Raw genomic sequence first — 24,942 nt, 5'->3', positions numbered from 1 at the left:
AATGATGTTCAAGAGAATGGTGTCTCTCTCATCTTGTGACCCAATTCTTCTGGTCAGAGATTTTTTTTTAACCTTTTTTGGTGGCTGTTCTTAGGTAAAGAAACTTGCATAATTTCTAGCAGGGCAATTTTGGCCAGTTGTGGTAGCGGCTAACTTGGACCTTGGTTACCAGAAAACTGGCAATTGAAGTATTACCAACAGAGATGTTTATAGCCATATTTTTGTGATTGATAGTATAAGTAGATAATTCTAACTCATCCTAAGTAGATTTTATGCTAACTTTTACATAGGAAGGAGATTTTTGTTTGTTATGTGGCTGTCTTAGTCTTTGTTCTTAAAAATTGCTGATATGTTCGAACTGTCAGTTTCTTTGGGTTTTTTGCTTTTTTTCTGAGCTTTTTTGGTTTCAGTATTACCGAATGGCAAATCTAAAAAAACACCATTTAAAATGGGAGTGAACTCCACATCAAAACTAAGGAATCTGATATAATTTTGTGGCATCCAAGGAATCTCTGTTTTACTTAATGAACGGTTTCAATGGAGGCGTGATAAAATGTTCCGCTCACAAATTTCCCAACCTGTGCCCTGCCCCTCCCTCCAGGAGAAAGAAAGGCTGCAAGAAAATAACAGACTTTTAAACTCATTGTATGTCCAAGGATGGAACAAAGTTTTCTAATGGTGGAGCAGGATTTCCTTGAAATAGTGGATGATTTCACAAACTATGTAGTACAGTGGATCCCAGCTCCCAAAATCCAGAGCAAAGCTTTGATTTCACTGCTGCAGTTTAAGTGGTTTAGTGGTTTAACTTGGGTTTGCCTTGGGGCAAAATTGCTTTTTAAATGAGAGAGAGAAGAAGAGATCTAAACTTTAATTTACAATTTTAACTGGTCTGGGATTTTTGTCAGTTTGAAATGTGTTCATTTCAGTTATTGTTTTTATCTTTGCCTGACTACTAATGGCATATCATAGTTAACCAGTCAGCCAATGAAATATTTGGAGGATGAATTTTATAACCTGTATTTCTCCTTATCTGTTTTCCATCTTTAAAGAATTAAGTTACTTGAACAAACTGCTTTAAGGAACTAAAAAATATCATAAAACACACTGTACTTTTAAGATTATCAGGCATTTTTTCAATGCAAACACCAAGCCTTGGAAAGGCACCATGCATGAAAAATGATGGGGAAATGGAAAGATCTAGGTCCTGAAATACTGCTCCTGATTGGGTCCCCAGTTCCTCCTCCCAGCAAATACTTGGCCTGCAGGACTGATGCTTAGCTGGCCATATGGTTTCTATTTATTTCCCAGTTTTTCATCCATCCCACCTCCCCGTGGATTGGATTGTGCAACTAGCTTCCTCTGACTAGTTTGATTATAATGTATCTTTAAAGGGAGGCCTCAGATCTGTTCTCCTCTGTTCTCTCCCTGAAATCTGTTTCCTGATTACTAAACACAGCAAAGCCCAGAAAGCTGTAGATGACCTGGATGCATCTCTTGGTTGCAGTTTACATATTAAGACCAAAAATAGGATCCTCAATACAGAATTGAGAAAACATGTAGTTTTTCCTCAGCCTATTCAGGCCCATCTAGCCGATAATTTCCACTTCAGAGTTCTGTGATGATGGGTGAGTGGTGTGTGAATTTCTGGGGTTTGAACTTTCTGTGCAGTCAGCTCTTCCGACTAGGTGAGCTGTGGCCCGGGACTCAAGCTGCTACTTGTCTTTGGGGTGTAGTGTGTTTAGCTAATCCTATTGACTATAATTCTAACTTGGTGGCTGTTGTTAAATCTTTGAGGAAAAGATATAATCTTCAGGCCAAGGGCACAACTATTCTTGACACTCCCCAGGCCTCAAAGCAAGAATTTGATTTATTTTTTTAAACAAGATTTATAAGCTGCCCAAACTGATCTATCTCCACTTAAAGGCTGTGGTTGCAACCTAACCAGGAGAGTAGAAACACTGCTTTTATCAAGCAGGGCGTTATTCAAGGCTGTGATGCACAATGAAGGAGAAGTAATGGGTATCATGCTTTAAACACATGTCTAATTGCTAGGAGATCATTCATGTAGCAGCCCAATAGATCTTTCCCAATGATTTGCAGGAAGACAGCCTTAAACGCTGGAGAAGAGCGAGACTGATAACAGGGAAAGGGTTGTGGTTAGCTGAGTCTCCTTAAATTCTTTTTAAAGCCTTAGGATGACTTGTTAGGGTGTGTACATACAGAATAAATGCAAGTGTTTCTGAGACTCTAAGACTCTGCAAATAAGGGCTTTTAAGTAGATCTAAAAGAATTTGAAGAAGCAGAAATGGTGGGGGTTGAATACAGAGTATCACAGATGAAAGTCTAAATCTGGTGAAAGTAAGCTTAAGATTCTACATTTCCCTGTTTGAATAACACTCACTGGTTTGAAGTGTTAATTGTGCGACATTTGGAGAAAACTTCAGGCTCAAGGGCAAAGTATCTGTTTTAATACTCAACATAGCAATTTATTTCTATAAGGAGATGAATAATTTGAGGGTGAGTTTTTAGATTTTTAGAATACCACATTTGGTAACCCTGCTATAAACTTTGGAATATATATTTCACTCCATAAAATTACTACAACAGTTTAGGGTTTTTATTTTTATTATTTTTTTTATTTTTTATTTTTTAATGGCCGAGCCATTATGTGCTGCAGCACTTGGATTTGATCCATAATGTTTCTCAGTCCAACGGTAATCTCTGGAGCCCAGAGCCTTGGGACTGATTCCAAAAAAACAATAGGTCAGCACTGGAAAAGAAAGAAGTTGTTGCCCAGATTGCCACAAATGGAAATGAGAAAAGAGAAGTGCTTATCAGGATAAATAAACTCTAAGTCTTATTATTAGTAAGGGGGCAGTGAGAGGATGGAGGGAGAAATAGGTGCAGGACTGACATTTACTGAACACTTACTCAAGGTCTCACATGTTATTAGAGGTTTTAACACCTCTTTTTTCCATTTAGTTCTCACTAAATCCTAAAGATTTTCTTATCTTTTTATTATTACAAATAAGGAAACTGAAGAGAGAGGTTAAGAAAATTGCTCAAGGTCACACACAAGCACATGGTAGAGATGATTGTTAACTAAAGCTTATGTTTCTTCTGCTCTCCCACAGGTAGATCTGTAATTATTCAGGACAATGTACAGTGGCCACGGGTGATCAAATTAGCCTGATTTTAGGACTTCAAAAAGCCAAGATATAGATTCATGGAATCTTGGTAATCAGCATTAGTCAGATATCTTTGGCTTCATTCACTCACCCAACAAATTTTTGTTGAGCTCCAACGATGTGCCAGGTATTGAGCTAGGTAATGGTACTGCATCAGAATGTAAGATGCAATTCCCATCTTTATAAGCTTATACTTAGGAAATAGTGAACAAGTAAAGAAGTAAACACATTCAAGTCCATGAAGGGGTTAGTTCAGTGAGTAGACCTACAGGTTGCTATGGGGATGACAAACAAATATAAACTAAATATTCTTGTTATCTAAACTTTATCTAGAACTGGAACTGGTTCCACTGCATAAAAAATCCCCAGGTAAGGATGCCCTCATCTATGGATTGTTTCACTTATAGATTACCTGTTATTAACCATTCCCTTCAATTTTCTGTGTATATATGAGGTCTTTCCAGAAGGTATCTAGCCATGTAATGCAAAAAAATAGAGACATTTATTGAAGAAGATACAAGATACAAGAAACATTGTACATAGGACAGTGATGCCTCAGTCTCCTTCAAAGTAGGCATCCTGGGACCTCACACAGTTTTCCCAGTTGCCATCACCTGCTCTGTCATATTTTTCTGAAACTCATGGGCAGTCGGAAATCTCTTCCCTTTCAAAGATAATTTTAGTTTTGGGAAAAGTCAGAAATCACTGTTTGCCTAATCTGGGTTATAGAGGGGCTGAGTCACTGGGTGATTTGATGTTTCACCAAAAAACTCTGTATGAGATGTGATGCATAAGCAGGCATGTTGTTGTGATAAAGCTGCCAATCACTAGTTGCTTTCTGAATCATCCAAAAAGTTTCTGTGGAGGAATGTTCAAACTTAACTCAAAATTCGTTGCAGATTCGTTGCTCTACTTGCTCAGTCATTTTGAATGTGATGACCACACAGTACACATGCTCACTGAATGGAATCTCTGCCCCCACCCACTACTAGTACAGTGAAGTCATCCTTGTTCACACATGCGCATTCCAGTCCAGTCTCTTTGGCTGCTGGGTTACATCGATGCCACACACACCATTCTCGATATATTAACAATGACTGGACTTTTTCCAGACAGACTTTGTATATTCTTCTCAACTTCTTGAGTCTTTAAATTTTTTTTCTGGCTTTTTCAGGTAAAGAGACTTTGTTTTATTCCACTGATACTGAATGGTGGAGAGAAGCACTGTACTTCAAATAGTGTTACGGCATCTCTGTTTTGGAATGGGATAGTTTTTCAAGAAAGGGAGTGGGATTTTCTTCTTTTAAAGGTCACACTTTTTTTTTTGATTTAGCAAAGAAATATATACGAAAAAACCCTAAAATTTGCAAATGAAAAAATAACATTTACTTTAATAGTACCAAAAACACTGCAAAAGTTTAAAGGCACATATACATATGAAGAAAAATATCTAAGAAGACACAGCAGACCCTAGGGAGAAACTTGGGATTACAGTTAGCATCTGAATGGGATTTTGTCAAATTCACACTAATAGTTTACCCAGAGAATATACACATATATTATTTCTATAACTAAAAAAAACAATAATGTAAAAAGAAATAAATTTAATGGAGACCAGCCTGGGAAGCTGTTGCAATATTCCAGAAGAGAGGCGATTCTGACCTGAAATAAAACAGAAACCTAGTGGTTGCGAACAAGGGCTCCAGTTCCATCCTGCTTGGGCTTGAATTTCGGCTCTTGCCCTCATCAGCTGTGTGCCAACTGGGTAAATTATCTAACCTCTTTGTGTCATGGCCACTTCATTTGTAAATGACTATGCAAAAAATAGCACCTACTCTCAGAGTCATTGTGGTAATTAAATGACTTAATATGTGAAAAGTGCTTAGAACAATGATTAGTACTTCCTAATATCCCTACAAATACCACCTGTCCTTTCAGGGGGAATAAACCAGACTGGAAATAAACTGGACTGGGCTGGGGAAATAGGAAGTGGTGAATAAGTAAAGATGCTACTACGTTGTGTATCAAATTGATGCTAACTCTCTTGTCAGGCCTTGTGAGTCATCATGCTTTTGCACTGCCCCCCATGTGCTCTGAGGTCACAGGGGTACGGAACATTGTAATGACTCTCTTCCACCTCATGGCAGGGACTCCTGGTTGCTTTTCTAGTCACAGATTGCAATCTGGAAGGAGATGGTTACTTCACTTAACCTCCTGTCTAGTTCGCTAATTAGTAAATTGGTAAGCATGTCATTTATCTTTAGTGCTTAGATTTTTTTAAATTAAGGTGACTATACACATTTCAACAGATATGAAGTGTCTCCTCTCCACTTTTCCTTCCTTACTCTATTGCATTCTTAGTCACTGATAAATCTGTTTCTCTGAATAATGTTGTGGAGAACAAGACAGTTCAAAGGAAAACATTACCTCTCAGGGTTTGTTTGTGTGAAAACACAAAGATAAATATCACCCAGGGGGTGGTGGGAGGAAGGGGAAGTCCTGGTACACTGCCCCCCTCTCTGAATCATTTTAAGCATCTGATGAGGAAAGGTATGCTTTGACAAAATGTAAAGCACTATACATGTTAGTATTTAGTTATTGGCCTTTTATTTCTTTCATGTTTTTCTATTCCATGTGAAAATACTACATGGAAAATTCTAGAGGGTTGCATTCTGAATAAACAGCATTCACCAAGTTAATATTTATTTCTCTTTAGTTTCATCTACCTGTCTCATCTTTGAGTTTACTAACTACTGAGAAATTGTTTAAACCTTGGCATTTTATTCACTATAAGTTTCAGGACACTGGTAGGACAATTGCTGAAGCTTTGGAAAAGAAGAAATATTTAATTTAGATGTTATTCTCCTCTCTCTACCCAAGGTATCCTTATATGCTTTTTTCTTTTCTTTTCTTTTCTTTTCTTTTCTTTTCTTTTTGTACCATTGTGACTGTAAATGGAGTTTTGATAACACTAAGGCCTGTTCATCCACACTCAGGAAACTCTTTGGGTCCCTCCTGGAGGTCTTAATTTGGCCTTTATTGCCTCAGTTTGAGTCATAATTCAGTTTAATGAATGGCCTCTTGAATACATCCACAATATTCACCAAGTTGCAGTCACAGTTCCAGTCCTTTCTCTGTGCTGTCCCATATTCCAGGCTGTGACGCCTTTTTGCTTTCTACTGTAAAAGAAAAAGTGCTTTTGTTACTTTTGGTCTTATTCTTATTTGTAAACCAGGAGTATTAGTTTACATATTTTTGTGGTGTTTCTCTCCTGAGTTTTTCTGATTCTTATATCAGGAAATATCTTAATATGTTATGAATTTGAAGTTTAATTTTCAAATGAGAAGATACTGAGCTTTTGTGACATTCTAAAATGCTGTTTTAAAAAATACCATTTTATTGAGGTGTAATTGGCATATAGTAAATTATACACATTTCAAGTGCACAGTTTAAAAGCTACTTTTGAATAGTAAACATCTATTTACTTTCCACAGATTATCCTATATGAGTGTAGTACTGGCCTGTTTTTCTCCTTATCTTCCAGGCTAAGTCATCAAGGACACGGTGTTAACTCACTTTCTTTAATTACTCACCTTCCAGAAAGTCCATTCTCAATCCCTCTGTTCTCATTACTCAGGAGGAAATACTGTGGCCAAGCTTGGCTGCCAAACCCAGTGGATGCTTTTCTGGCCTTTTCTTCCTCGGATCCCCTGTGACATTTGATGCCAGTGATCATTCTCTTTCATCTTGTACATTTTAATGTTTTTCTCAGCCACAATTGGCATCCACAGTGAAACCCTGTCTGGCCCTCCTAACTGTGACAAGGTTTCCTCTCAGTCTCCGTCCTCTCCCTGGCCCCTCACAGCAGGGATACCCTGGCTCTGCCCTTTGCTGATCTTCTTATGCTCCGCATTCTCCCCAGGTGAGCTCATGATGTCAACATGTTAGTCAGACTAAACGTATGTTGATGAGTCATTAATGAACGATTTGAGCTTAGATGTCTCTTCTGATATCAGCTCTATATACGTAAACTGTCCTTTGTGCATTTCTACCTGCATATAAAACTTAGTATCTTAAAAAATCACCTTATTGTCATTCTCTCAAAAACCTCCTCTTCCTTCTCTAGTCCTTGGCCTAAAACCTAAGCCTTCCCTGTGGGTAACAAAACACGAGTCTGCTAAGTAATCCCAGCCCCGCTTGTGCTGTTTGCATCAGCTTGGTGCAGTGAAGCAGCAAAGGGCTCAGAGGTGTTGCACAAGCATGTGCAAGGAGACTCCTGGAGAGCTGAGTCCTGGTGATGGGGAAGAGCTGATAAGTGCAAAACTTATTCAGGAAAGCAAGAACATTAAAGTTAGGTAGGAGTTGTCAAGAAACCTTCAAAGAGCTGACTCGACTTCATGCCTCAGCTACTCAACAGAAACTTCAAGTCTCATTTATCCAACAGAAGCTTCTAGAGGTTTTTCCATGTGTCAGAAACCCAGCTTGTTGAGAAGTGTTGGTGGACAAGAGACAAAGCTCTTGGTCTCATGGAGCTTATGTTATACTTGGAAGAATCAGATAATGAACATGTAAAACATTAATATAAGATAATTTTAGATAGAGATAAACACTACGGAGAAATTGAGTCTAATAAATGAGAAAGTGATAGAAAGGGGGGATTCTGTGAGGCGTCATGGTGAGGGGAACTCTCAGAAGTGTGACATCTGTGTTTCTCGTTGAGTAAATTAATCTTCTTCTCTTTCTCAACTTTGAGGAGAAGAAGGTTAGAGACCAAATGGAACTATCAAAAGGAACCCACAGAGTGAGTGTGAGGCGCTCAGTGTAGTAGACTCTCTCCACCAAATCTGGAACATGTTTCTCTGTTTCACTTTCTCTGATGTTTGAGGTGAGATGCAGATTCAATGGACTTTTTTTCTGGCACCCAAATAGTGTGTCTGTGCTTGTACTGCAGAGAAAAGAGAAATGCTGAGTGAGGAGACCCCTCTCTGCAGTGTCTAAGGTGAAAAAATTCTTAGCAATGAGCAAATTTTGTCTCTGATTTATCTTTTTTTCCTATTTACCTTCAAAGTCATCCCCAACTCCTGCAGTTTCTCCCACATATGAAGAAAAAATATAACTGTCTTTAAGTGGTGTCCTGAAAGTTATTTAGGGACTTGACTTCAGGATGCTGCTTTTGGGAAAACATCAGTAACTAAAAGAAATTCACATAAAGGTCTTATCTTCCAGTAGGAAGGCACAGACAATAAATAAGTAAACAGATAAAAATATAACATCAGGCAGTGACAAATAATATTAATAAAATGAAGGGGAGGAGGGCAAGGGGATGGAAAGTGATGGGAAAGGAGCAATTTCAGGCTGCATCTCGTAGGAGGTATATTTGAGTGGAGGCCTGCGAGGAAAGAGGTGCCAGCCCTACGGTGGGAAGCTAGGCGGGAGGGACAGTAGGAGAGTCAGCCAGCGGTCTGCTTAATTCAGCAGAGGGGTCATTTCTGACTTTGATACTTTGTTATTTACACTATCCCGTGTTCACAAACATGACATTTAAACCAGGAGGGGAAGTCCATTTGGCCTATACACCTCTTCTATCAAGGGAATTTTTTTTTAAAGTCTCATCATCCTGAATGAACTGATGTCCTCAAAAAAGTATATACTCAGTTCTCTTGTTGGAGATAAGAGTCATAAAGAGTTGATGCATCACATACGTAGTTTTGCTACAGTAGCAGGAGGAGGATAAAAACAACTAGTTAACCAAACTTGCCCTTTTTGGTCTTACTGACTTTAAATTTAGTGAAATAAAATGTAAGAAAATGAATGTGTACATAGTGTTTCCTTGCATATATGGAAGGAAAGATTATTTCATTCCTGAAAATTTCATTTCCTAAGCGCATGTCTCATTGCTTAACCCTTGGAAAGCCCACAGTTCCCCTTGGGAGTTATCAATTTTTCACATGGAATAAAAAGAAAGGACTAAGATTTGCTACCACTGAAGAGAAGCCAGAAGCCATTTGTATTTGGTTTTCATCGGTTTTGGTTTCTGTTTGAAGATGCTTTCTGGTGGAGAACACGTAATGCTAAACTTGGGGATTTCTGCTTGAGGTTTCCAAACTGACCCAGAGGAGCGGGATGAACAGGCAGACATCTTTTCTTTAAAGAGGGTTTTAGAAAGCAGATGGGTGCTGGAAGTCGGAGCCTGGGAGCTGAGTGCTGCTGTCGTATTTGTGCGGCTTTCAGAGAGTCACAGAGCACATCTCCCAGGAGAGTGAGGACCCAAATGAGTCTGGCATTTGGTAATTAACAGCAAAGCATGTTGAAATATTTGTTATTGGTCATTATTGTCCTAATTATTATTGTTTTTGTTCTCTTGTTAGATTTCTCCTTTCAGGGCTCATTTTTCCAAACAAGCTTAGTCATTTGAGTTTTTCTGTACCATTCTTGTTTTGAAGAACTATGTTATAATGACTCAATTCAACACAACAAATATTTAAATTTGACAAAAAGGAAATTACATTTTAGAAGGGGGTTAACAAGACAGGTGTGGCATTAACTTAATCTAACATAGGCTGAGGAAGGAGCCAGAAACAGAGAATAAGCCGAGTGTTGAAGGATTGTAACCAAGGGTACGAAGGATGAATTCTGTTGTGGAGAACCAGGTGCAAGACTCCGTGGAGAAATGATGGCACAGAGAAAACTCAGCTACTTGCATGGGGGTAAACAGACTGAGAAAGGCCTGTCCGGCCCCCTGTGCAGGGGCAGGCCTGGGACAGAGAGGGCAGGAAGTCCAGAGCAGCACGTACGATCTGTGTCTGGCAAGCATGGCAGCAGCCAGCATGTGATTTTCCAGTGCAGCTGTCAACATCAGAAGGCTGAGAGCAGGAAGGAAGGGCAAGTCCCCACAGGCCCAGTGACAGGGGCACGGAGTGAGTGATAATAACAGCTCCTGGCAGCCAGGCAGGAGCTAATCAGGACCAGAAAATCTGGCATGAGTAGCAAGAATCTCAGAGAGCTTTCCCACCACCACCACCCCTCCCCAACCCGCCACACACATCCTTTTTCTGTTAAAAGTTGTAACTATTTGTTGAGCATGACCTCTAGAGTCAGAAGGCCTGGTCTGACTCTGGATCCCACCATCCCTAGGCTATCGACCGTGGGCAAATTTCTGAAGCTCTCTGTAACAGGAGATGATGTGAGGAGTAAATGAGATAGTATGTAGAAGGTATGTGCCATAAAATCCAAAGCATAAACAATGCTCAATAAATAGGATCAATAAAAATGAAACTAGAGCTGAGGCCAAAACTAGGCTCACATATGAGACACAAGATGATTTTTACGACAGAGATTGAACCTGGAGTGGCAGCAAGCCTCGGCAATGCTACATCTCAGCAGGTGGGGTGAGTGACCTTTATGTTTCTTCTGTCTGGCTCAGGGTGGTGCTAGGTACTGGCACAGGGCTGCACTTCAGATGAGGGTTGGGAAAAGAGATGCGGGGTCTGGAAACCTGGCAGGTACCCAGTGTGCCGCCAGGCAGAGGAGCAAGCCTCTAGCACTGAGGGGCAGTACCACTGGGGCAAAAGCCTGTTGTCAGTCTGGGAAGCCAGGGAACGAGGGCTGGGGGGTGAGTGAGTCATGGGAGGTGAAATCAGTGATCCAATCTAGAGGTCCCAGTATAAAATTCCGGAGAGTTGGAGGCTGACTGAAAAGATAAACAAGCCTGAGTGAGAACCCTCCAGGAGAGGGGAGATGGCAAAAGTGAGGGAGAAATTGAATAAATGAGACAGAGCATGATGGTGGAACAAGTTCATGGAAGAAAGAGGAAGAGCAGGATCATGTGGTGACTCGGAGTTACTTTTGGAATCAAGGAGGCCTTCCTCTCTAAAAAATGGAGGGCGAAGATGTAGAGAAACACCAAGATGGAGAAGAGAAAACATGAAGAGGCCTTTATCTGGTGGCCTCAATCTCAGAGAAGAATGAAACAAAGTCACTCAGGAGGGTGGAGGGGACTTAAGGAAGAGGTGTCAAATAGTGACTGTGGGAGTTTGGTGGGGAGCAAACTGGAGATGAATCACTCCACTGTTGTGATTTCTGTTTATCTGGAAGGTACCCACCAGAGCTGGCTCAACTGGAAACTGAAAGCCGCCTATGTTGACGGCCTGAAAGAGCAAAACCAAGCTCATCCTCCGCTGCTGCAGCTAGCACAAACAGCCTGCACCCACTGTCCCCACTTCCTACCGAAAACTCTCCCCTTCTCACCCACTCCACTGTGCAGACACCGTGCTTTCAGAGGCCGCCCGGGTAACCTGGAGGAACTGTAGCCTTTTCTCAGTTTCGCCCTCACAGCCATCCCTAGAGAATAAACACCCTCTTTCTTCTTGAAGCCTCCCCTTGCTCTCTCTCCCTACATTTTGCACAGCAGATTTCTTTCTCATTTTGCAGTTCTCATTTTAAAGGTCACCCACTCAGAGCTGGCATTCCTGAAACCCTATCAGAAGGTCTTTCCTAGCCCACGTTCTTATAGCGTTTCTCCTTCCACCCCTGTAACACACGGAAAGGAAAAAATAGACCTGTTGCTTTGTTGGTTTTCTGGGTTCCCAAGTAGGAACCTTGTCTTGTTGCTGGTGCCCAGTAAATACCTGTGGAATTTATAAGAAATGCTTAAAACTTCTCCTTCGTGTCAGACTGGTTTGTAGACAGAGCTTGCCTTGCTCCTTCTCTTCCCTTTATTGTCATCTCATCTCACTTTTACTAAAACATGCAACCTCAGCCATGGGACCCATCTGTTACTAGATGAAATCCCCTTTACCCTAAAATGTTAATGAAGGATTACCCATCTCAAGAATACCGAAAAGGAAAAAGATCGCCTGGGAGGTCCACGCAGTGTGTCTCGTGCTCCCCCAGGTAGTCACTTCTACAGCACCTTGCTGAGTGGCTCGGCTCTCCTAGGCATATCTGAGCTACGGAAGAAGTGCTCACATCGCAGAAAGTTATTTAGAATTTTTATAAACTCAAAGTCCTTTATGATTTAGATATCAGAATTATACAGGTACATAATTCTTCTTCTGCCTTGGTTTCTGATTGCTCACCCACATGGTAACCGGGAGGGTGTGTTTCTTTGTGATTCAGGCCTCCCTATTCCCCACTGTCCAGGGACATCATTGAGCATGCTGAGGGCAGTCCCCTCCATGCTCCACATAGTATCACATGGTATGTTCAGTCTTTATTGGAAAAAGGAAAAAAAATCCCTACTAATCCTTCCTGGGCTTGCCCTGGGGGACAGTGCTGTGTTCTGCTGCAGTTGCTGTTTTTGAGAATTGATAGGCCTGGTGGCCAATGCATAGCCAGCTCTCTACACATGGACCCATGTCAGCAAATTCTGGTGCTTCTGGAAAAGAGAGAGGAGGTCATTTATTTTAATTTTCCTAATTATCTGAACTATGATGGAGAGACCTCTCTGGACAGACGTTCCTGGTCCATAGCGAGGTGTTTTTCATCAGTCTCTCTGCCCACTCAGCCCTGCAGCCTATGCCCCTCCCTGTGGTGTGTATCCCTGTGACAGCAAGGGCCTCACGATGGGATCCCATGGCTTTAACAGTCAAGAAATAAGGATGCATTTGAACACAGGGTTCTCCCCAGATCCACAGAATCTGTTCTGCATAGTCAGTCATTTCCTACACCAAAATATATTAAATGTGACCAGGGGAGGCCATCTCATCAGATGAATCATAATTTTGGGGTCTACTTTGTCACCATAGCCTCATGTGGGCACAGTAAGGTTTCAGAATGTGACCCTTTCCCAGGCTACTTGCATCCTCCCACCCTGAACCACTGATGTTTAGAGCTGCATGTGATGTAGTGTGTAGGGCAGCTTGCCAACAGAACATCATAGACTGAGAGAGAGAGGCCTCCAGTGTTCTCTTTTGGAGAGATTCCTTGCCCATCATCTCAATCCTTTACTGTCAATCATGGCTTTTATTAAGACCACTTTAGTAACCATGCATTTTTGTGCATCAATGTCATATTTTAGTCTCTTTTGTTGGGGAGGATGAGGCTGTCACTCAGAATCATTTAAAATGACCTGTCTTTAAAAAGGCATGTTTAGGGTGTGGCCAAAGGCTCATCTGAAACCCCAGAAATTGAAGGTGGAGAGCCTTTCACAGCCTGCTTGAGAGAAGCAACCCTGAGGTAATTATTAAAGGTCTGCAGCAATAACTATCATGTGGGCTGTTTCAGAAATTAACTTAATGTGAAAATAGAAATCATCTGACTTGTTTAAGTGTAAGGACAGGGAGCATATGGGCCCAGATTTGGCTTCAATTTCCCTTTGAAGTTAATGGGCATTGCAGGTGCTTATCTAATCATGGCATTTGGATCAGTGTGTTTTGCACATTCAGGACTTTGTAATGAGATGCAATGTTTATTTATGTTCTGTGCTTCTCCCCACGAGCTGCAAAAGTACCCTTTGCTCAACCCTGTCTAATCATTGCAAGTGTCAACAGTAAAAGCTAATCACAGGACGTAGGTTTATGGGGCAGTAACCCTGGCCAGTTGGCATACAAGATCAATTCCCAGAAAAAAGACCGAAGCAATCATGAGAAATGCAGTCTGCCTAAGGAAACCTCAGTGGCTTAGTGATTCCAAAATCACAGTCTTTTGGTCTGGTTGGTAGTCAGTGTAGAAGTGTGGGGTTGTGGGGGAAGGTTGCACTATATGGTTGTTTAATATGCAGAACAGGAGTCTCAGCCTCATCTCTTTCAAGGCCAAGATTAAATCCCTAAGTCTGTTGTCCACGTCCACCAAAACACTTAGTAGTCATCTCTAAATTAAGTTCTATTTATTACACATTTACCAAACACCTATGAAGTTATGGATACAACTTTAGGCCTTTGAGAGTTAAAGATAAAATGACATGAGACCTGGCCTTAGAGTTATCTACTTTTGAACCCCTACATTACAGTTTGTCTAGAGGGTGGATTCGCCAGTGCAGCTTCCAAACAAATTCTGATGCTCTGATGCTTCCCTGGATGTATACAATATCAGAATCTCTGAGATATGATTCTGATATGAATCAAACTGTTTATTTAACAAGTTCTCAAAACAATTCTTATGCAGCCAGCTCTGCATACATAGCAATGTTATTTCATGTATATTTATTAATTGCTTTATATATTGTATTAAGGTCATACAACCTGATTTAAAATTACTTGCAAAACTCTGACTTCTTATATGTTCAAAGTTAATCATGGTATTGTGTGAAGGCCTTTGATAAATCAACACTCTTAACCCTGAGTGCATGTTAGAATTTTTTTAAAGAGCTTTCAAAAAACCAAACAAACAATGCAGATACGAGGTCCTCATTCCATACCAGTTAAATAAGAAACTAGACAATGAGTACAGTACTGGGCATTGACATTGGCATTAAAAAAACTTCTCCACATTTCTGGAGAAATATTAATCTTGATTTGAGACCCATTGGAATGAATGTTTGCTGTCGATGTGAATAAACATACGGAACTGCTGTCTTCCTGGAACCAGGCCACACCTTTTGATAATTTCTTCCATTTGTATGGTTATCGTCAGTTTCAAAGTGCTTTCACCTGTCTACATGTAATCTTGTAACAACCCCCCCCCCCCCCATAAACATTGGCTTTGTGGACCTTGCACCACAAGTACTCTGCTGCTATAGAATGAAAGCAGCCAGGGACAACATGTAAATGAGCAGGCAGGTGTGTTCCAGGCAACTCTATTTACAGAATGGATTGGAGCTGGATTTGGCTCTCCGGCTTGTGTTCGCTAACTCCTCATCTACACCAACACTGATTCTACAGATGAGGAAATGGAGGTCCACCTGGTGATGTGATTTCACTGAGAAGTTATGGCTAGAAAAAGGCAAAAATGGGCCCAAGGTTCAGGTATTTAGCCTTAAAATAAAGCAAAACAAACCAAAACAAAAACCCACACTTAGTGAGCAGTGGTTTTTAAAATGAAAGCCTTGGGGAGAGGATTTCTCATCTTTGCCGTGCCTGCTATGATTTCCTGGATTTTGGTGGCTGCGACATTGATCACCACCCCTAGGCTGCAAGCTTCCGGAGTGTGGACCCTGAACTTGTTCAATGTTGTGTCCCCACAGGCCTGGAGAAAGTAGAGCCCTGTACATGGGAGTGAACGGAACATGCCAAAACCATGCATCTGGAGCTCAGTCTCAAGTGTTTCCGTAGAGACAACCTGAGGCTGCCCGGCCCACTGACTTCCTTAGCAATCTTTTGTTAATATCTAGCTTACTAGGCTATGCTTATGCTCCCTGTAACTTCAAACAATGTTTATATAATGAAAGAAAAAGTTTTGGGTTTGGGGCAGTGGGATAAAGCAAAGGTGTTCCATCTAATTATTTTTTAAAAGTCAATGGTCATGTTTGCCAAAAAAAAAGTAAGAAATCAATTTGAGGCCTATTCTCCTGGATCTTGTTTTCATTTTTTTCTCAGTTCAGGCATGCAGAGTAGCATACGTGCAATATGTTACTGTCGTTTGTCACATCCAGAAGCCCTTCCCTCACTGCCCCCAGCTTTGTGAGACTCTGGTTTGACCTTGGGAGGTACTGTTTATAGTTGGGTGAACCTGGAACTCTCCCTTCTTGATTCAAGCTCAGCAAACGAACAAGAAAAACGTGCAGAACCTGTTCAGCAATTTCAGACTATAAACAAGCAATCCAAAGGGAATAGAGGGTAGGTATTACTTTATGACTGCAATTAAGTCTTCTCTCCCAAAGTTGTCAACACAGGTTGAGCAGAGGCCTGAGAAAGTTGCTCACTTTCCCAGGCAGGTTTGCTGGTTAGCAAGCAAGTAATGCCATCCCGGGTTAGCTCGAGGTACAATAGGCTATTATCCCTTGCTTTGTCAGAACATACGCTTTGCGCACACATACATTCACGTTCACACACACACACAGTGGTTGCTAGTATGGGGAAAATGTGAGATTGAATATTACTGGTATGAGGGGAAAAATTCTTAAAGGACAATTTATTCTGACTTGGAGTTGGTCAAATGCCTACGGAATAAATTAGGAGGACATTTAGCAAACAAATACAAGGTATAGCTTTAACGTAATATAATTTTCATATCTACTGTACAGAGCCATGTTGATTTATAAATTTTGTGCTGTGACAAAACTTGGGAGGTACAAAAGAAATAGCGTGGTTCCTCCTCTTTAATGTTTGTCAATTGAGGAGAAAGGATAATGAATGTGTATGTATGCCATTGGATGAATGAATGATGTAACACATTTTTTAAATGAAGACCCAAGGTGAAGAGATAAGACATTCTTTTTTTAATAAAATTTTTTATTTATTTGTTTTCAGAGAGAGAGAAAGGGAGGGAGAAAGAGAGAGAAACATCAACGTGTGGTTGCCTCTCACACACCTCCTACTGGGGACCTGGCCCGCAACTCAGGTATATGTCCTGCTTGGGAATCAATTGGTGACCCTTTGGTTCGCAGGTCCGCGCTCAACCTACTGAACCACACCAGCCAGGGTGAGACAACAGTTTTGACATGACTTCAGTGCAGAGGATTTTCTGTGTAGAATGGAATGAGTAGGAGAAGTGGTATTTGAGCTAAGCCTTAAAGGACAAATTTGGAGGGCAGAACAGTGAAAACCATGTTAGGGTGAAAACCATTTTAAGCTAGAGACTGATCCAGTAGAAGCATATGTGAAGCATGTCGTCTGGTTGGGATACTGCATTGTCCTGGAGTACGATAATGCCTTAGGTGCAGAATATGGTGGAAGTAGCTTGTGAGAACCCAAATAATGTCATGGTAAAGTTTGTGGGCTTGGGTTCAAATCCCAGCTCTGCCATTATATGTATAACTCAGGAAAAGTAACAATTTTCCTGAATCACAGGGGAATTCTTTTTCTGTAAAATTGGGTAGTAAAAGTGTCTAATTTGTTGATTATTTTGAGCAGTAAATGAAATAATCCATGTTAAACTCTCTGTGCAATGCTTAGCACACAGAAAGCACCCAATAAATAATTGCCATTAAATCATGGCAGTTGCTGAAGGTCAAAGGGAACTGTAATTTTTCGAACATGTTAGTACTCACCCTTTTTAGTCATTCCCTTGTAAGCTAAAAATCTCTTCTCAAACTATGACCTCTTGCCACCCTTGTCCCGGGTTCAGGCTGGGCTGCCCCCATCACAGAGGCCTGCTCCATGAACTCGAATGGTTGAACGCCCTGAGGTCTAGCTCGCCAGACTAAGCGCCATGTGTCAGGACTTGGGACATCCACTCTGAGTGATATGACTGGCAAGCTCTCTGTGCCTTCGGTTATCTAGCTCTTGAATTTATAAAATGGACTGTAGTGCTGATACAAGGAGAGAATAAACATCACTACACCACCATTTTCCACTGCCTGAAAGATGTATAATGCCAAGTAGAATAATGTTTCTCTTTGTGCACTTGCCTGCATGTGTGCTAAGTAAGTCTCCACTAAAAATTTTTAAGAGAAGAGAATAATAAATTACAGTGGGAATATTCAGAAAAGCCCACAATATACTTCTTTCAAGAAAAGGTTTATAGATGAGGAAGCTGAAGCCTAGATGGCTGACAGAACAAGTCAAGGTCGCCCAGAGCAGGAGGCTCCCCCATGCAAAGTGGAGGCCTCTTTGTCCATCAGACTAATCCATCTTGCTGATTTATAGAAATATTACCAGCTTAATTTTCCCAATGATAAAGATCTTCAGTTAGGACAGAGAGTAACTCTCATTATTGGATCTGGAGGTAATTATGCCAACTGAAGATTATGCATGGGACATTTGTTATGCAGAGTGCTGCCCTTCATAAATAGAGAGACCCCATGAACTGTGTTCCCCTCCCTGGTGCTGTCAATGCGTCTAACTTGCCAGGAGGGTCTCCCACCAGCCTACATATATGGGCTACTCCTTTGATGGGCCTGTCATGGCTATTTGATAGCCATGAAATATCATTTAAGGGAGGGGTTGCTGTCTTTTTGTTATTGGTCTGCTCTCATGCCATGAACACAGAAAGGTTTTGCTCAGCCCGAGCCAGTGCACTGCTGGTTGCCAGGGCCGGCAAGCCCTGACTGCTGCTGTTTCACAGCAGTGTCAGGGGGGGTCTTTCTCTTCGCGTCTTCTCCTTAAAGCAATTCTCCCAGGACAGCTTTGTGTGTGCCCCTCCGCAGGGTGGAACAGGTGGTGGCCTGGGGCAGATAGATTCTGCCTTCTCCCCTTGAATCTGATTTCCAGGGCAACTGGGAGCTTGGGATGCACCCCCAGGCTACTTGAGGTGGCTAGTCTGTCCTGTGCTGTTGGTGGGCCTAGAAAAGTCCCTTGGGAAGCTTATCAGATGGTCTGATGAAAATGGTGGGAGCCCATCTCCCACACCAGATTGTCTTTTTCATCATCATCTTTGCCCTTGGGTTTCTCTTTTAAGAAAAACTGTAAGAAAAACATACTCCTTTCTAAAGAAGAATGAACTTTTACCACATGGTTCAATGGGGACTAACTATAATACCACTTCTCTTAACTCTCCTGTGGCAACTTCTTTTGCTTCGAACCTAGGTCAGACCAGGTGGTTTTATAACCTCCCCCTTCTCCCCCCATCCCTACCTTCTCACCCCTCTGGTCTCCCCTGACACTTCTGATTCTCAGAGGGTGGCCAGACAGTGCTCCCAGGATGGGCTGGGCCAGGTCAGCTTCCGAAGGTACCTGGACACCTAAAGAACCTGAGTAGAAACTGCCCAGGCCTGAATTCTGGGAGGACTTGACACAACAATAACCATTAGCAAGGACTAAGAATTTGCTGTTGGTCAGGCCAGAGGTCAGCAGTTTACTGGGGTTGTATTATTGGATGTTCACAAAATTCTAAGAAATTGTTTCTTCTCTTACTACCATATTACATAGTGAGGGCTCTAAACTGCTAAACAAGTTGCCTGAAGCCACATAGTTTGTGGCAGAGTCGAAATCTGGCTGCCTGGCCTGTTGGACTCTAGAAGCCATGCCCCTGACCAGCCGGTTTTCCTGATTTAGTTCTGGTGTGAGGAGGCTATTGCCAATTTTAAGAATAAACTGTGCCTCGATATAAATAAAAGACAAATAAGGGTGTGTCCATGAAATGGACACTGCATTCCTTTCAAAATGCAAAGGACAAGAGGTCATCCTCGTGACTTTGATAGAAAACAGAAGGCAAGTTGTGAACTTTCTTGGGTAATTCTAGGTATTTGGACACCTACCTGTTCAGCTATTCTGAGATTCTGTGGTGGGGGTATGAGGAACATGGGGGGTGTGAGCTCATTATTACAAAAACCATTTCCTGAGAGCATGACTTCAGGAAATGCTGTAGCATTAAAAATACCAGTTGTGTGGGAGCGGTGGTGGAAGCATGACTCACGTCAATAACTGTATCCATGGGTCACAAAGGACTTGGAGAACACACAAGAGGTTCATACAAGACTGTGTTTGTGGGTGTCTCATTATGAACTTTTTAGTAGGGTCAGCAGCATGGTCAAATTTTGAGAAGGGTGACATTTAAGGTTCTCCATGGAAATTGTGACACTTGACTCATCCATTCAAACAATGATTCACAGGTATTAATTGTCCACCTACTAGGTGCATGGCCTTGTATCAGGTGCTTCAGGGTAATGCAAGAGGAATAAAGCGTGGTCCTTGTCCTTTAGTGCAGAGTTTATGAACTGGTAGCAGTGAAACAGGCTGCTTTCTTTAATTCTCTAATCCTTTGCTCCTTAAAGAAAGACATTTTGTCTTGTTTCCCAGCACAAATGATTTCCAAAAACCTGGTCTGGTGACTCTCAGGCCTTCCGGCCAGGAAGAAGCAATTACCAGGAGGAAAGAACCAGGAGCTCGGCCTGGCTCAGGCACGTTTTCGTCGCTGTAGAATGAGGCCGAGGAGAGGGACTGGGAATTGTTAAATGACTGCTCATGTTCTGTACCTTTGAAATGTGACTAGAGGGTTTTTTGGCTTTGTTTAATAGTTTAATAATGTATTTTATATAGAATTTGATGCATACCAAAGTGCAATAATGTAATGATGGCTTGTGAAACCACCACACAAGCTAAGTACCAGACTAGTGCCAATAACTTGCATCTCTCTGTGCATTCCTCTTCTAGACTAATGCCCACCCAGAGGTAGCTCTATGTTGAATTGGCATTTGCAGATAGAGTGTGGACATGTCAAATCTGCCGATCTGTATGTGATGATGATGCTGTGCATAAGGAAAAGCAGGTGTATTCACAGGGAGGTAGCTTAGTGTTGTTAAAAAACAAAATTAAGCTGAGTAAATTTGAAAGATCTTACTGGCTTTATTTAATAATTCATACATTGGGCAGCCTCTCATCTAGCAGATAGAAAGGAAATCTGAGAAGCTGTACAAAATGAAAAGGAGTGAGCACAAGGAAATCATAGCAGCTGAAAAGCAGATTGGTTGTGGCAAGGTCACCTTCCTGTAGGGGATGGCGAGAGCCTGTCAGGTAGATCTCCTCACTAGCGGTGACCAGATAATTTCCAATTGACTGAAAAGATCAAAACTGTAATTAAGTCAAGTCTTGGTTTGTTGACATGGGGCTTAGCATAAGTTACTCCATTTTGGACCTGTTGTCTTATTTTTAACAGTGTCAGGGTTGATTGCACTACCGCTGATAGATCAGTGACTGTGCTTATCTCATTCAGGGCCACTACCAACAGCAAATGCTGTTCTTCCTGAAGAGGCTGCAGAGCACAAGGTTGTAATAATGGACTGGAACATCAGTGGATCTGGCTTCAACTCTGACCTCCACTGTTCTGAACCAGCTGTATGACCTCAGGCTTGTAACTTAACCTCTTTGAGCCTCAGTTTCTTCATTTTCAAAGCACAGATGAAGCAGATAATACCGTCTCCTTAGTCATGATTAGAAGGATGAAATGCATGGAAACTGCTTGGTACATAATTAATACTCATTTAAAAGTGGCCAAATGCAGCTCAAAATAACAACAAAAAACTCTTTTAAAAAACTGTACAGTGTCCTAGCCATAAGGAAATATGCAGAATACAAATTTAGTAATCAATATTATTTTTACTTTTGCTTTTTACTTTCCTCTTTTATGCTCTTTTTTATTTTTCACCATTGGGTCTTGACATGTTTGCCAGTATTATATATAGGTAATCAAGAGAAAAGGAATTTGAACAGTAGCTATTTTAGGCAAGATGTGATATGATGGAATTCTAAGTTAAAAGTATAAATTGCTTACAGTGAGCCAAATTAATGCAAATTAAATGTAATCATAAGGATTGGTTTTAATCATGTCTCTGTGTTGGTGGTACCTAGTTAACAGAATTTTGGTAGTTTAAAGATTTATTAATTTTTTCAATTGCATTAATTTTTAAAATTTATAGGTACCGATGCATAAGAGTTAAACATATTTTTTAAAGTCTTATTTTAGCCCTAGTAAACAAAGTTATTTTTCTCTCTTAGAAAAACTTTGCTTCTGAATAGCACATATAAATATAGGTGTACACATTCATAGATGGGTAGGTGTACATGTGTGTATGTGTATTCACTATGTTTCCAAGATCTTTTTTATCAGATTTGACAGAGAAGGTGGTATTCAGCTATGAACTGCTGCCTATGAATTACCTACAAAAAATCTTAGGTTTTATTTTGTTATTATTTTTTTATTTCAGAGAGAGGGGAAGAGATGAAGAAAGAGAGAGAGAGAAACATCAATGTAAGAGAGAAACATTGATCAGTTGCCTCTCGTCACGCCCTGACCGGGGACCAAACCCACACTTAAACATGTGTTCTGACTGGGAATTGAACCTGTGACCTTTCCTTTGTACAATGAGGCCCAACCAAGACACACCAGTCAGGTGAGCTCATTTATTTAATAAAATATTCAGCAAATATTTATTGCATAGGTATTATGAAACAAATATTTTTTAGGGGCTTGAGAGAAGTCATAAATGCCAGGACACATGAAACTGAATATGTCTTTTATTTTTTTCTGTGAGATAGTTTTCAAGTTGGATTTTAATCACAAAGTCAATACATTTATGAAATCTACTTGAATAGATATTTATAATAGAAAAATTAGAAATTTAGGAATAGAGCAACAGATTTTCTTAATAGATAAAGAATAAACCCTAGATGGAACTAAATGTATTAGGCATCTGTCATGAGTGCCACACACTTCACATGTGATATCTCAGTTACTCCTACAACTCTGGGAGGTTAAGTCTTCATACCCTTGTCTTACTGATGAAGGAGAAACTGGGGTTCCGAGAGATTGTGAGATTTGCCCTCAATTTCAAGCTTGTAAGAGACACCATCTGTATAAAGTGACCTTCAATTCTTATTCCAAAATCTCTTTGCTCTTACTAGAAATGTTTTATTTCAAATCAGCAAGAAAACAAAGATAACCATTCTCACATGTGTTAAATATTGTTTTGGAAGTATTTTATAAGAGATGCATATCTCATTTAATATAAACAAAAGTCTAAAATTATATTGACTAATATTAGAGAGGAAATATGAAGACGTGTAGTGTTGTCCTTCAAAATGATGATGACAAATTGGTAAGATATACATATTCTGAAATTAAATTAAAGGTTCAACATAATACAAATAAAAATATTAATTGAATTTTTGAAATTAGTAATAATAACTTTTATTGCATTAGTACATATCATTTATTGAATACTTACTATGTAGCAGGTATTGTTCTAAAGTGTTTACATACAATAAATACCTCAATCTTTACACAAAACAGATTGGTATTTTTATTATCTTGTTTTGTAAATAAATAAAGAGACTGAGATCCAGAGAGGTTAAGTAACTTTCCCACGTTCACACAACATCTAGTAAATTGCTGAGCCCAGGGTTCTAATCCAGTCCATTCGGCCCTAGTACTGCACACAGAACACTACCATGCGCAGCTGAAAACATTAACTAGTATTTTGTAAAGTGGAACCTTAAAGCAGAGATGAGTCTTCTTCAAATAAGCATGCAGATAAATAGAATAGCATCATCCAGAAATAAGCATATTATATTTAAAGATATAATAGATAGAAAGAGATATCTCAAAAGATGATGAGGGAAGAATTATTTAATACACATTATTTAGGTTACTTAGCATTGTTTTAAAGAATCAGTTTTGTACTGGAATCTCATGTCCCATGATCAAAATAAATTTTGGATGGCTAAAATTATAGGTTCTAGAAACATAGCAGAAAATGTAAATTATTTTCCATCAGATGTCTGGAGAAACTATTATTATTTTTTGCTTTGAAGTAAAAGAAGAAATCACAAAGGAAAAGACTGGCAGTTTTGACTACATAAAACATTGTAAACTTATGTACAACAACAAGAACAAAATAACTTAGGCCAGCAGATGTAAAAGGATCACATTCGACATGACAGAGGCTGTCTGTCACCTGTGCTGAAAGCCTTCAAAGGAGAGGTGAAATCCGTGGGCCAGCCCCTCTCCATGTGAGGGGCTGTGGGCACAGAAAGACCCACTTCCAGACAGGAGCAGGCCTGGTGTCATGGTGATCGCCTGGGGTCTTTCCATTGCATGCTGCTTGTGCACAGGGAGAAGGGGGCTGACCAGGCTCTGGGACTGGAGAACTGAAATAATCCTAGGGTAGGGCAGGATGTGGTCACCTAGGAGTTTTGTCTTTCTAGGAGGGTCCTCTACTCCAGAAGAGGAAAAGGAAGGAAGGAGGATATAGCCTTGGATGTAGAAAGAATTGGAAGAGCTAGCCTAGAAAATGAACCTCAGTGACGAGGAGAAAAACTACTTCTACAGGCAAAGAAGACCTGTTGGGAAAACAGAAGGTCTGCAAGCAGGAGACACAGAATTCCATGGCAGGTGGATTCTCCTTAGCTGTCAGTAACTTCTCTAAGTGCTGGTGACAGGGTGGTGATTTCTAATGACAGTCATCCCAGGCATCAGGAGGCCACGCAGGAACTGGGAGGAGAATAGAATTTGCGAGGCACCTCGTAAAACTCCACATTAAGAAGACATGAAAAAGCAGTTCACACAACTGCGATGACAATCAGCAAAGAAACACAGGCTGCTGATCACCACAAGTAACCCAGAACGTTAAAACTGAAGCAACACTGAAAATGACTTTATGTTTAGTAAACAAGTCTCTTCCCACTGCTTCACACAGGCCGAGAATTTTGGATTTTGTTCACTGTTCTCCTGGACCCAAGAGAGTGGCCAATCATAGCAGAAACTCAATAAATACTTGTTAAATGTAAAAGACGACGCCTAGCTGTCTTGTTTGTGAGAGTCTTAATAATTCAAACAGTGCTGATGGCATACTAAATTGGTTTAACACTTCAGGAAACAAAAAACAAAAATGGGGTGTTTCACTTTATATGCAAGTGTTCAAGTCTTTTGAACCCATCAGTGTGCCCTTGGGGATTTATGCTAAGAAAATAATTGAACATCAAAACAAAGCTAAATGTGTGAACTTCTATAATACTAGCACAGAGTCAAAAGCACAAAGGAGGTTAATAAACTACATATATCCTATCAATAAAATATTATTGATCCATTTAAAGTGATAATTAAGACCACAGAAATGTAGAGAGAGATTTTATGATGTTAAATGAATAAAATGGAATGCCCAATGCCCTTTATTGAGGCACATCTTCCTGTTGCTCTGAATTCCGCTGCTCTAGTGCAGACCCAGTAGACATCGGAGGAAGCTTCCAGTGTCCACTCGATGCTGCTGACACCAGGTGTGTTT

General features: G+C 40.6%; 1 long non-coding RNA gene across 1 annotated transcript; it reads left to right on the top strand.

The window, feature by feature from the left end:
• Positions 1–21,919: 21,919 nt before the first annotated feature.
• LOC123813567 lies at positions 21,920–24,452 on the top strand. Its single transcript, XR_006784768.1, has 2 exons — positions 21,920–22,053; positions 23,867–24,452. It is a non-coding gene; the product is annotated as an uncharacterized LOC123813567 (long non-coding RNA).
• The last annotated feature ends 490 nt before the right edge of the window (positions 24,453–24,942 follow it).

This window comes from Phyllostomus hastatus, unplaced genomic scaffold, assembly GCF_019186645.2.
Source record: "Phyllostomus hastatus isolate PE091 unplaced genomic scaffold, TTU_PhHast_1.1 phas_contig_152, whole genome shotgun sequence".
Lineage (NCBI taxonomy): Eukaryota > Metazoa > Chordata > Mammalia > Chiroptera > Phyllostomidae > Phyllostomus > Phyllostomus hastatus.
The sequence above is the reverse complement of the archived record's forward strand: the minus strand, read 5'-3'. Positions and strand labels throughout refer to the sequence as shown.